This window comes from Cricetulus griseus, chromosome 3 (assembly GCF_003668045.3).
Source record: "Cricetulus griseus strain 17A/GY chromosome 3, alternate assembly CriGri-PICRH-1.0, whole genome shotgun sequence".
Taxonomy (NCBI): Eukaryota; Metazoa; Chordata; class Mammalia; order Rodentia; family Cricetidae; genus Cricetulus; species Cricetulus griseus.
Window position 1 is genome coordinate 206822590 of NC_048596.1, and position 14142 is coordinate 206836731.

Consider the following 14142-nt stretch of genomic DNA (forward strand, 5'->3'; position numbering starts at 1 on the left):
TGGACATGTAGGTAAATCCAGAAACAAACAAGCAAGCAAACAAAACTTCTGGCTGGAATAAATAGGGAGCTTTCTTAATGTGGGGGAGGTGGTGGATGAACCACTGAACCCAGAGCCTCAGAAGGAGATAAGCTATCTGCTCCACAAAGAGTGCCAATAGCAGACGGTTGCCAGTGAGAACTATTAAATCAGAGGTAAGAAGAGGACGTTGAGGGAGGCTGGCCGACTGGGGATAAAGAACAAGTATATGAAAATGATGCAGGTAAGCATTAGAGAAATGGAATTTACAACCAGCGATCAGTGACATAACTAGTGTAGGGTGCAGACCCTGAAGATATCTGGAGGATGTAAACTCAGTAAGATGTGTGCAGTTACTACAAGAAACTAAAAAAGGAAAAAGAAATTTGAGGTGAAGATCAATGCAAAACTAATCTGATAAGCTACAACATAAATGCATGTACATATATTTAGGTTAGTAAATAGTCAAAACAGGCTTTAGAAATCATATCTTCCATAAATGATAGCCAAAACGCCAACGACACGGGGAAATGGATGACAACAACAGAAGAGATTAAATGATTTAAAACAATATCAAAATGGCAAAATTTCCAATGAACCAAATAAAATTAAAGACAAAAATGAGTTGAGCGGTTAATTTTATAAGAGCACTGGGAAAATATGAACGTAACTCACGAATCTACATGTGCTTAGATCACAGCATCCCAAAACTGCACAGAAAATTTCCTGTGAGAAGGGAAATGACAGAATCCCCGCTGCAGCTGCAAGACAACTGTAGCTTTTCAGGTTAACCCGGAATAAGACTCAAAAGCTTACCATGAATACTGAAAAGACGGTGAGAAAAATTAGCTATGTAAGGAGCTATGTATGGGCCCGAGACATGGTTCAGCAGGGAAGGCGCTTGCCACCAAATGACAGCCTATGTCTATCCCAGGTCTGCGTACCAATTTTTCTAGGTTATCCTCCGAAATCTACACGTATGCTATACCACATATGTGCCCCCCAAAATAAATTTAATCAAAACTTAAAAATAAATATTCTTTTCAGAAATTTTGAGGAAAATAATTGGAAAAATAACAACTTTTAGGTTAATAATGCCACTATACAATTATTTATTAAAACAATAAGCAAACCTTTAAAATCCAAAGTGATAGCAGTACACATATTTATTCTGGTATTAAAAAATAAAATAATTAAAATATTCTATTGCTTTAATAAAACAATAGAGTATACCTACTCAAGGAAGTGTTTGCATATGCCAGCCTCTCAGTGACATTGAAGCAGTTGTTTTAGCTGCCCAAGGACAGGAACTTTGTGTGGATTTGAGACTATCCATTTGCCCTCACTATGGCCTCTCCAAAGTCTAGGAGTATTCCCCATAAAACAGATGAAGTAATAAATAATAGTGAAGCATGTTTGACTGGGGATTTCTATCAATCTGGGGCCACTTGTATGGCCTAAGCATGCCACCCCTCTGAACAGTACACTCGGCCGCCTACAACCCTTACTTTCATGGACGATGCACACACAACCCTTTCTGAACAGTGCACTAGCAACCTGTTAGCAAGCTGGGACTCCAGCTAGAACTAACGGCAAGCACTCTCATCCCTGACAATGTAAGATGTCTCTCCTTCCCTAATGACCATCAAATTCAAATGGTTCCCAACTGAACATTCAAAATACATCCAACCTAAATTGACATGGGTACATTTGCAATAATGTAACTGTTTTCCTTAAAGTGAACTATTAGTGAGAATCCCTGATTTGTCATCTGTGCCTAGGCATAATTGGACATGCATGATTAAAATCAGAGACTTTATAGGAAAAGATATACACAGTAGAGAAATTATGTTATAATTTTACCTGTCAATAAAAATAGGTTCCCACCCAAATTATTAGTGGGGTTACCACTAGTAACCCCAGAACTCTTCATTCTCTTGACCTTATAAAAAGAAACCCTACCCTACCTGTGATGGTTTGAATAGGAATGGCCCCCATAGACTCATGTGTTTGAATGCTTTGCCCATAGGGAGTAGCACTGTTAAGAGTTGTGGCCTTGTTAGTGGAAGTGTGTCTCTGTGGAGGTGGGCTCTGAGGTCATATATGTTCAAGCTATGCCAAGTGTGGTACACACTCTCCTGTTCCCTGTAGATCACAATGTAGAATTCTCAGCTCCTTCTCTAGGACCATGTCTGCCTGTACACTGCCATGCTTCCTGCTGTATCCATAATGAATATGGATCTGGAAGCCAGCCCCAACTAAATGTTTTCCTTTAGTAAGAGTTGCTGTGGCCACGGTATGTCTTCACAGTAATAGAAATCCCAGCTAAGACACCCATCCCACATTCACCCCCACCCCAAAAAGAAACAGCATAGACAGAAAGCCACCAAAGAGAACTCTTAAAACTAGTGATAAAGATGCTAAAGTGTAGATCTCCATAACTTATGGCTTCTGGCAGTGGTGCTGGTGGGGAAGGACTCGGTTTTCTTTAAGGGACTGGCCACTGAGAGTTTGACCATGTTCCAATGAGTACTGGGGCAACACAAATTAGAATTGTTTTTGTTTGTTCTTCTTTTATTTGTGTGGAGATGTTGCAAGAGTCGGGTATGGACTTTGGAAGACTGGGAAGTAAACGTGATCTGGGTGTGTGATGTGAAATTCCTAAATAACTAATAAAATATTATATTGGGGGAAAAAGAAACCCTAAACTGTAATCAGGGCTCTTGAGGATCTTCATTCATGTGGCCCACATCTCTCTTTTAAAGTGTATTCTCACCTATTCTGTTGCTTTTACTTTGAATAAAGTTCTTTGCTACTTTGTAAGTTGTGAGGACTTTCATTTCAATCATTTGAATAAGAGTTAAGAATCTAAAAACGTCAGGATGTTGGTGGTACACGCCTTTAATCCCAGCACTCAGGAGGCAGAGGCAGGCTGATGTCTGTGAATTCGAGGCCAGCCTGGTCTACAGATCGAGTGCCAGGATAGGCTTCAAAGCTACACAGAGAAACCTTGTCTTGAAAAACAAAAACAAAATCTAAAAATGCCTAGACTCCAACCACCAGTAACAGAAATATCTTTAAAAACTTATCATTAAATACGTAACAGGAAAAAATGGAGGATGGGGAGAGAAAGTGTCCAGGAATGAGACTGAGACCTGATACCTTCAGAAGGATTTACAGTTCAGGCAGCATGTTGAACACCTTTGCTCAGACACCATTCAAATGAGAAACAATAAAAAAGATGAAAGCCATAAAACTGAATACAATTTGGGGGAGGGGTTTCCAAATACTGGCTGGAAAATATAAAGCAGATGAGGAGGAGAGTGGTTTACAAAGCAGGAGCAAGAGGTCACCAGGTGCAAAGTCATCTTATAGGTGGACACAAAGGACAGTTGAGAGGCACTTTCAGACAAGTCCACCTACCTAGACTAGTTGAGCTGCCTGGAAGATACAGTCTCAGGCCAATTGAGCTCCCTGTGACTGTGCAGTGAGCATCAGGTTCTCCTGCCCATTGAGCCCCTATGGTCATGCAGTGCATATCAGGTTCTCCTGCCTGTTGAGACCCCCTGTGACAGTGCAGTGCACATTAGGTTTCCAGCTTTCCTGAAATAGATTGGGCCTTAATGATGAAGCTTTCTTGGAGTAATTTCTACTCCTGTTAGTAAACCCCCAACACACACACCCATCCTTGTTAAGATAAATCTTTCCACCAAAAGCCGCTGAGCCCTACCGCCTCATGGGCGATCTCCGCCAGCCACCCAAGTTCTGCCCGCCACATGGGTGGACAAAATAATACAGAGACATATTAGGTACAATGCTGCTTGGCCAATGACTAGGATTCTCATCTGTTAGCTTAGTCTTATTATCATAAATCTATATATTTTTAAGACTTATCAGATGCCTTTCATTGGCATCCCCCCCTTGCCGGTGGATCACATCACATAGCTGGAGGAAGAGCAGAGGGGATAAAGGACACTTCTGTTTGTCCTTGCTTAAATATGAGTCTCCTTGCTATTTCACTTCCTGCCTGGATCACTACTTCTCTACTACATTTCCCAGAATCCTCTTTGACTCCTAGTCCCATCTAACTTGCTGCCTCATTGGCCAAACAGTACTTTATTCATCAATCAATAAGATGAACATACCCAGTACATTCCCCATCACATCCTTTCATAAGCAACCCCTATAAAACTCATTGGTTCACCAAGTTGAACTCTGGTCTGTCACAGATTCCTTATCTAGGATCTGTAATGAGTAGACTTTTGTTCATGTCTTCCAAGGAATAGTTTCATACAACTGAGGGGTCCAAAGAGAAGGCGGGGTAACTGCTCCAGACCAAAGCCTTTGGTACTCTCAGGTTTGTTGTTTGTCTCAGAGAAGCAATGCATCACAGAGTCTCTTGGTAACAGTATTCTATGTGCATGCAGGAGTCACCACAGGATTGAGACTGCTTCAGTCTCTGATATCAATGGGAAGCAGTTACCAGAGGTCATAGGAAGCTGAAGCTGGAGGATCTGAGTTCAAGGCTAGCCTTGCAAGAATTGTAAATAATAAACAAAGGAGACAGTGTCCACCACAAAAAAAGAAGGAAAGAAAAAGAAAAAGGGGAAAAAAGAAAATATGAAAATAAATAGCAACTAACCAGCATAATTCAGAGAGCTGAGATTGATAAATAGCAATTATATAACATATAGATAATAACTTTACCATTTATCATATATCCATCTAACTATCTGAGAAATTTGAGAAAATCTTTTGTCCATATAATAAAAGGCTAGGACATTTTAATACTACAGCCACATAAATGAATCCATCAAATGACTAGAAGATCAGTTTAGTAAATTCCTTCATTGAAACAAATAAACAAAGAACAATAACATATTTCTGGATATAATGTCCAAGCCTGAGATTCTATCACTCAAGAGGCTGATGCCCAGCTAGAAGTCTCACCCCTACTGACTACCATTCATGGTGCTAGAAAGTACGCTACATGCTACATGGAGAAAAGGTTGGGAGTGTTAGGAGAGACAAAAGAATCTGACCAAAATATATTGCATGAAATAAAAGTAAATGAAATAAAAGAATTACAGTAGGTCAGGCTCAGAATGTCAGCAAGTAAAGAGCTGAGGCAGAAGGGTAGCAGTTAGTCTGGTTACTAACTGCTTCAAGGTTAGTCTGGCAAGAGTCTCAAATACAAACAGACTCAAACAACAACAATCACACTTAAGGACTGTGTTGTACCTCAGTGGTAGAGCTCTTGCCTACCATGCATGATCTCATAGGCTCCACCTCCAGAACTTCAGAATAAGGTGTGTCCAGCATACAAATTAAGACAGTGTGTTTCTTGCTAATTTAAAACATAATGTTATTCCATTAAAATCACTTAATGGGATTCACTGGTACTAACCAATGTGGGTTTCTGAGAAGATCTCCATGAACCCTCAAATGTGTGAAAGGGAAATCAGCAATGACCAACATCAGGAAGCTGAACATGGAAGGTAGGAGACATGGGAATGCTTCTCAGGGTGGGTACAGCAATCTGTGCCTGCTGGACAACCTGCACCTGTGTCACTCCAAATAAGTTCACCAGTGAGGGGAGCAGGGTAAGTTTGGGGTGTTCTTTAGCGAGCCAATCCACACTCTAACACTGTTAGAAAGGGACAAGTAAAATTGTTAAGACCATGATCAGCTTGACAGTGTAGGATTGAGAGATGGCAGTAACTGGTTGCAGATACCATTTTTCATATGCTGGGGGCTGGGCTGTTTCTGCAGCAGGAGAGAAAGGTCGTATAAATGAAATGTGGAGTCCAGCACTGATGCAAACATACTGTAGATCTCTTAACAATGAGTTAAACGCCCTCGCACTTCATACAGCTCTGGTCAGAGTCCAGCCACATTTCGTATCAAGACATTGAGTCACCTCACTGTCCCCTGGGCACTGGTCCATCTGCATTTCCCTTGGAGAAATGCACCTATAAAACTTAGTTGTTCTGCCCTGCTTCTGTCAGTTCCACAGTTAATTCACAAAGAAGGGTATTTGGAAGCTCTTCTTCCAATTATCTTGTCTTTTTCTCGAGCTATACACACTGTTAGATCACAACCCTCCGCACCTCCTGCAGGTTGAATCCATCTTCAGATAGCACTTTGGCTACAAATGTCAATAAAAGGAGTGAAAGACTGACCTGCTCATTTCCATTTCAGTTTCGTGATATAAATACATTCCTGCAATGGCAGGCGGGAAGGGAAGGCAAGCCCAGAAAAACCAGGCAGCTCTAGGGAGTTAACACCAGGTCCCGCCTGCAGAGCCTCTAGTGACACCTGCAGGACGAGCCCAGGGCTGCAGATCAGTAGTGAAGGCAGCAGCTGCCGGGGTCAGCTAGTCAGCAGTCTGCAAATGCTTACACAGCTCCTCCTCCTCAGAAAAAAAAAAAAAAATCTCCTTCCCTGAGGCAGCTGCTTCTCAGTCACTCATCCATCCACATGAATGACCTACATGCCAGCCTGACAGAAGAAACTTCTTTATAACATGGATCCTGAACCCAGGTTCAGGCTGCTGAAGGCAGATGGAAGGAGAAGTTCTTCAGGGAAACAGAGCAGTAATGACTGCCCATCTTTGGTTACCCAGCATCTTCCTTCTTGCTCAATGAGAAGACCAATTATGGTCTAAATTGGTCATTTCTATCCTCTGGTTCTTCGTGTTTGATAACTGAGCAAGCTCTGGGCAGCCAGGTCATGCTATAACTTAGCAACCACATGCATCATGTAACATATAGCTAAAAACATAAAGCTGTAGTTGCCTTTTAAATTAAGGCAGCATTAAGAAAACAAATGGCCTTTTCCTCTTTTGAGATAAAAAAACTTTATGATTCCTGTTTCTTTAAGGCATGGTATTTGCATTTCAAAATGATGGGCTTGCTTGTTGTCTTCCAGTGAGTTCTAGCATAAGTTAAATCTCTCCCATTGCTTTTGAAAACTGAGTTAATCACAAACTGGTTTGAAAGTCACAGCTCCTGCGTTAGGAAGCTCTTCAGAGCTCCACTTACTCATCTATCCTCCTCCTTTGCTGCTGCTGCTGCTGTCTCTTTTAATCTTGTTTACTAATAAAAAAAAAGAAAGGAGAAACAGAAGAAGGAGGAGGAGGAGGAGGAAGATAAGACATGAAGTTAAGAGGGGTAGGGAGGTAAGACATATAACTGAGAAAAGTTAAGGGAGTGAAGTAAAGAAGAGTGAAGGCTGAAAATAATCAAAATGCATTGTATGGAATTCTAAAAGAATCAATAAGATATTACATTACAAGCACTTTTCTCTCCTCCATCCAGAGATCTCCAGTTGCATATAACAAATGAAAGTTTTAGATCTTTGTCACCTTACCTGATCAACTGACCCACGTTAGATTGTTGGGGGAGGGAGTGGAAGGTAAGGTGTCTTCAGACCGCAGTTGAGGGTTTATTACACTCTCCCAAGAAAGGAAGGGTTGGAAGGAAAGGAGGGGGAGTGCCAAGGAGGGAAGGAAAGGAGAAGGGAAGAACAGGAGGGAGAAAAGTCTGGACATAGACCATGCTCTTTGCTCGCACTGACCACTGCACAGCAGTTGTGACCGTCCCAGAGGGGGAAAAGCAAGACTGAAGCCTCCTTATGTGCAGCAGCAGGGTCACTGTATGACACACCAACCTAATCACAATGATCCAGTTGCTCCCCAGCCCCAGCACTGCAGGTATTTCCTTCCAGAGACATCCTCCAGTAACTCTATTTCCTTGAGGGAATCTCAGAAAAGGGAGGCTAACAAAGCTACCTCCAGCTCACACAGGAGCAACTTCCCTGAATGCCTAAGGATTTGGGTTCACTGTGTGCACAGGATGGTGTGCACATGTACAGGCCTGTCATGTGTGCTGTTGCTGTATATATGTGTACCTGTGTATGTTTGGTGTATGCTTTTGTGCCTGTGCGCCAGTGTATGTGTGGTATGTTTGTGCATGTGTGTAGGTGTGGTGCACGTGCTGTGTGTGTTCATTTGTTTCTTTTGTAAAATCAAGCACCTTCCCTCCCCCTGCTGATACCAACCACCCTGCCTCAATGAGACTGTCTCATCGTGCCGTTTGGAGAAGACACAAACTGAAGCTGCCCCACAGGAAACCTTTCTGACTGAGGCCTGAACACCTTGCACAACCTGGAGTCACAGGAGGAAAAGTACAGGGGGCCCTGAGAGCATCTCTGGTAATTTTGCATCCTCCTCCTGCTTTCTCCAAAGACCTCGGTGTCTCCCTCCTGAGAAAGTGCATAGTTATGGTGAACTACAAAGGGCATCCCACTGTGTATAGTATAGAACTTCTCCTATGGGAAAATACTGCAGCTGCATCTCAAGAATGTGCTCCAAGAGCTGGGTGTGCAGCTCAGGACAGAGTATGAGCTCAACACGGCTTCCATCTCTCTGCTAATTAGAGAGATTTCCTGCCTTCTTTATTCTTGTTTTTAGAGTCAGTGTGGCATGTGACTGTAAAGCAGCTATATTTTTAAACCAAGATTCAACTTTCCCTTCTCCTCAGCTGACCACAGGGAGCCAAAGACGTCATAGGTACAAGCTGTTGGAGAACTGACTGTAAATCTGATGAGCATGGTGAAGTGAGGCACCTAACATCCTCACTGACTCATGCCCTGTAACCTTGGTCTCATATTTACTTGCACCTCAGGTGGACACTGTTTAGCTCCTCTGACTTGGCATTTCTGGAAGGAGCTGAGCTGTCTTGGCCAATTCCAGATTCACGGTGACTCCTCAGGCATTCATCCTCCCCCACGTCCACTGCACAGTTTCTTGCTGCAGCAGGTGGCTCAGCTCCAGAATCCTTACAGCCTGCACTGTGAATCTCATTGAGCTCACCACGTGCACCACACTGTTTCCTCATTCTGTGTCTCCCGGACTGGTGAGTCATCTGTGCTGGGGAGCAGGTTTGTCTGCAGGATAGTGATGATGAAGACCTGAAAACGGTCCCTTTCCATCACTCATGTGCATCAGGAGACTTTCATCCGCACTGACTCACAGCTTTGCTAGTGTTGTGCTGTGTGTGTGTGCGGTGGGTGGGGGGGGACTTTTTAGTTTTGTTGCGTGTTCTTGGGCATGGGTGTGGGTGCATGGGTGTGAAAAAGAAAAACAGAGGGAGAGTGAGAGGAAGGGATCTGATAAATGACTAAGTAAAGAATACATAAAGCTTTATTAAAACTCAATGCTAAGAAGTCAAACTAGAGAACAAAACAAACAAAAGCAATAAATTTGAATAGGCCCAACAAAAGATGTGTGGATGACTCCAAACAGGAGAGATGCTAAAGAGATCCATCGCCAAGCACTGAATCCTCAAATCACAATACTTTGTCACTAAGAGAGACCTCATGAGCACACCGAAAGCATGACGATGCTCACACTGGGGTGACAAGAGAAAAGACATCAGTTTGCATAAGAGCATCCAGTTTTCATTTGACCCAGGACATCCCATCCTTAAACACTTAGTTAAAAGAAACAGAAACATGCACCTATGCCTGAAGACAGCAGCTCTGCCACAGCTGAGGACTGGAATCACATTCAGATTTGCATCAGCGGGTTAACAGTAAACATATTCTGTCATTTCCATATAATCAGTCAAACGGATAGAGCTGATTTTTGCAACAACATAAGAGAATCTCTAAAACTACACTACAAAATTAACACAATGCTTATTATTCCGAAATTCATTGAACTTTTGGAAGCAGGTTACATTTTTATATTTGCTTTGGGGCCAGAAGCTTGGGAATAGGCTATAGAAAAGGAATTACAGGATGTTTGGGAGGAGGGTGAAAAAGTCTTGTCTTGACTGTGGTGATGACACACGGAGCCTACATTTGTACTTGTTTGGGTACATTAGGTATTCAAATTGAACATCATTAAGTTGCTTTTAAAAACTTACTGAATTCTAAAAAAAACAAAATTCGATTTGAGTTATTTTCACCCAGGTTCTAAAATTCTAAAGTGCTAGCCCCACAATGCCTGTGATTTATGCTTGAATCACACAATTTGTACAGTTCCATTTCAAAAAGGAATATACACCCAGGATGGGAACTTAGATTAGAATATTCTGCCAAAGTCTAGCTGCTGTGATTCCATTCTGGGAAATGAGTCAACAGTCTCATGTCATTGTGTTGAAGTCAATTAATTTTGATGCTGTGAAAGGCATCTTCGGACTGATGGCTTTAGTTTTCAGAAAAGACGCCCTCAACGTGTGATTAACCACATGCCTAGGAAACAGGCTGGTGGCCCATGGCCTGGGCAAGCTGAGGCTATGCCCTCCTTGGTGACAGAGATGGTACAAGCATTGCTGGTATTTGGAATTAGCACAAACACTCTAAACTAAATCATCTGATTTTATGATTTTATTCTTTATGAGAATGTAGTGTTAAAATTTCCAAGGCAATTTTGGACATCTTTTCTTTTCTCCCAGTGGGCCCTATAAAAATCATGGCAGATAAGCATAGGTGGCATTACTGGTCTGCAGTTTACAACTAAGTACAGATCAACATTTATTAAAACTTTGAATTGGAATTTGGTTCATTATTTTACCACAAATCTTTGGTTTTCTGGCCTATTTCTTGTTGATTTAAGAAAGCTGTAGCTAAAGATTATAACATAAAATATTTTACTTTTTCTTGAAAAAGAGAAATAATTGAAATTACTGTGTAACAAATATAAAATAGCCACAATTTATTTTGACTGGAAAATTATATGTCAGCAAAATTATAAATTGTACCAATAACTCCAGTTACTTTGTCAAATGTGTTTCCCTTCATGTGATTACAAAATACAGAAAAGATGACTTCAAATCTCTGTGAGAAGAGAAATGGAAGACTCAGCATTTCCTGGTAGTCACTTAGAACATTCAAATGACAAATCCCAGGAACTGTGGTTCATGGCATCTATGTACAAGAACCTTCTAAAGCCACCATAAACCTGCAGGGACCTTGGATACCACCATGACTGTGCACAGGACAGCCACTCAGACAGGATGTCAAGAAAAAAAATTGATGAATATTTTTTTAAAAATCACCATGCTGTTGGCAGATAATAAAGATGCTGTTATTTATTTTCATATTTTATCCATTCTGACTGCTTTCAGGGAAATCTTGTTGTCATGTGTCCAACAATACTTGGTCAGGTATAATCCACAGTGCTCTATCCCTAAATTAAAGAGCCAGTGATATAGGTTTCTAGTAGCTGAAAGACCAGGAGCCAAATGGCAATTATCTGAATAATGGAATATTGCCAAATACAGCCTTGAGGATTTGGTTTTCTTACCTAGGTTACTGGGCATGTCTCCATTTCCTAACCCTGGTCTGCCTCTTTTTAATTAAGGTGATAAGATTTCATCTTCCGGCAGCACTGCCTCTGCATGGCACTGCATGCTTTGTTCTGTTCCCTGTCACCTGCCGGCTTTTGCATTGTAAGGATGTCTGCAAAGCCCTAAAGGTAACCCAAGACCACAGAAGCTTTTCTCATTGTTATAAATCAAGTCGGTTACCCAGGGCTCCAGGGGCCCTCCTCCTGGGGACCCTGTTCCTGCTCTAAATTGCTAGGTTGCTCTTTTTTCTTGGTTTTCAAACCCTTAAACCCCTAGGCACTACTACTTAGGCAACCATAGCTTTCTCAGGCATAACCAGGCCAGGTGTGTCCCAAAGGTGTGGCCTCTGCTTTATGCATGACATCATTTCATCAGTGGCCCTTGTCACTGATTGGTGACACTAGTTGGTGGGTTCTGGATTTCCTTACAGTCCATCACTGACCTGCAGGTGTTGGTCTGAATTTCTCCAAGTCCAGAGTATTTCATCATTATCCAATCAATGGAGAATACAAAGAAACCCCAAATTGCACAGTCCAAAGTATCCTATTATTTTGGAATATGGCAGTCATTTGCTTTAGGTGTTCATTGAATTGAGTCTGGCTTTTTTTTTTAACAACATGCATACAGTGCAAAATACTAAGCCAGCAGCCAGTGTGCACAGACTCAGAGTGAGTGTCCATTCTTCGGTGTAAATGAGGCATCTAAAAAGTACTTGACACACCAGTGATACAAGTGCAAAACTACATGGATGTAACAGTAATTTGTTTGTTTGTTTCTAGGATTTTTGTTTCAAGACAAGATCTCTCAGTGTAGCTCTGGCTGTCCAGGAACTCGATCTGTAGACCAGCCTGGCCTTGAACTCACAAAGATCTGTTTGCCTCTGTCTCCTGAGTGCTGGCATTAAAGGCATGCCCTGCCACTGCATGATTTCCCTTCTGTTTTAACCCAGCTAACATAGACAGGCTTTCTTTGCTTTACTCCTGGAATCGTCAGGGAGCAGTGTCTTGAAGAACTGTGCTTAACAAGCGGAGGCACTGGGAGGGAAGTATGTTGTTAATAACTGCTTCTGGGGACACACGATTAGGGCATTCCTCATTTTCTCTCTTTGAAATCCATTCCCACTGCCTGATTGCTCTAGTCACCAGAAATACAGATAGTCCCCACTGTCGCTATCTTTTAGCATAGGAGGTGTTCAAGACAGGAAACAGAAGCATCATTAGCAGTGAAAATAAAGATAAGAAAAAAAGATGCTATGTAAAAGCTGAAATCCAGGAAGCAACAGTCGTACCTCTCCTAGAAACTGTCGACACTTTTCTTGTATGTGATGAGTTTTATAAAGAGGAATTTGTGGATCCAGAGACATTTTAATTTGTCGAGCTTTGGAAAAACTCTTAAGTGACTCAGACAAGTATTGTAACCAGGTTTCACCAACATCTCATAAAAAACAACCACAGTGCTCGCTTTGGCAGCACATATGCTAAAATTGGAAAAATACAGAGATTAGTATAGCCCCTGCCCAAGGATGACATGCAAATTCCTGCAGTGTTCCATATTTTTACCAAAAGAAAAAGGGGGTATCCACACTCAATACCACCACCACCACCAAATCCAAAACAAACAAGAATTAACAATCAATGGTCATTAATATCCCTCAATATCAATGGTCTTAACTTACCTATAAAAAGACATAGGCTAACAGAATGGATTCGAAGACAGAAACCATCCTTCTGCTACATACAAGAAACACACCTCAAGTTCAAAGATAGACATTACCTCAGAGTAAAGGGTTGGGAAAAGGTTTTCCAGTCAAATGGACCCAAGAAACAAGCTGGTATAGCAATCCTAATATCTAACAAATTAGACTTCAAACTAAAAGCAATCAAAAGAGATGAAGAAGGTAATTTCATATTAATCACAGAAAAAGTACATCAGGAAGAAGTCTCAATTATGAACAACTATGCCCCAAACGCAAAGGCACCCACATTTGTAAAAGAAACATTACTAAAACTTAATCACACATAAAAACCCCACATACTTATAGTGGGAGACTTCAACACTCCATTCCCACCACTAGCCAAGACCACCAGACAGAAACTTAACAAAGAAAGAAAGGAACCAATAGAAGTTATGGTCCAATTGGATTTAACAGACATTATAGAACATTCCATCCAAACACATTCTTCTCAGTGCCATGTGGAACCTTCTCTAAAATCAACCACATACTCAGCAACACAGAAAACCTCAACAGATACAAAAAAATATAGGAATAACCCCCCTGTAGCTTATCGGACCACCATGCTTTATTTATTTAATTGTTTTGTTTGTTGTTGTTCTTTATGAGACAGGGTTTCTCTGTGGCTTTGGAGATTGTCCTGTAACTAGATTTTGTAGACCAGGCTGGTCTTGAACTCACAGAGATCCTCCTGCCTCTGCCTCCAGAGTGCTAGGATTGAAGGTGTGCTCCACCACTGCCCAGGTGGACCACCACGCTTTAAAGTTAGAATTCAATAATAACACAAATAGCAGAAACCCTACAAACTCATGGAAATTGAACAATGCCCAATTGCACCATTCCCGGGCCAAGGAACTAAAAAAAAAAAGAAAGAAATTAAAGACTTCCTAGAATTCAATGAGAATGAAGACATAACATACCCAAACTTATGGGACACTTTGAAAGCAGTACTAAGAGGAAAGTTCATAGCACTAAGTGCCCACATGAAGAAACTGGAGAATAGTCACACTAGAGAATTGATGGCACAATTGGAAG

At 41.5% G+C, this 14142-nt stretch overlaps 1 non-coding gene across 1 annotated transcript; it reads left to right on the forward strand.

The window, feature by feature from the left end:
- Positions 1-12828: 12828 nt before the first annotated feature.
- Positions 12829-12932, forward strand: LOC113834648. Its single transcript, XR_003483356.1, has one exon. It is a non-coding gene; the product is annotated as a U6 spliceosomal RNA (small nuclear RNA).
- Positions 12933-14142: the final 1210 nt, after the last annotated feature.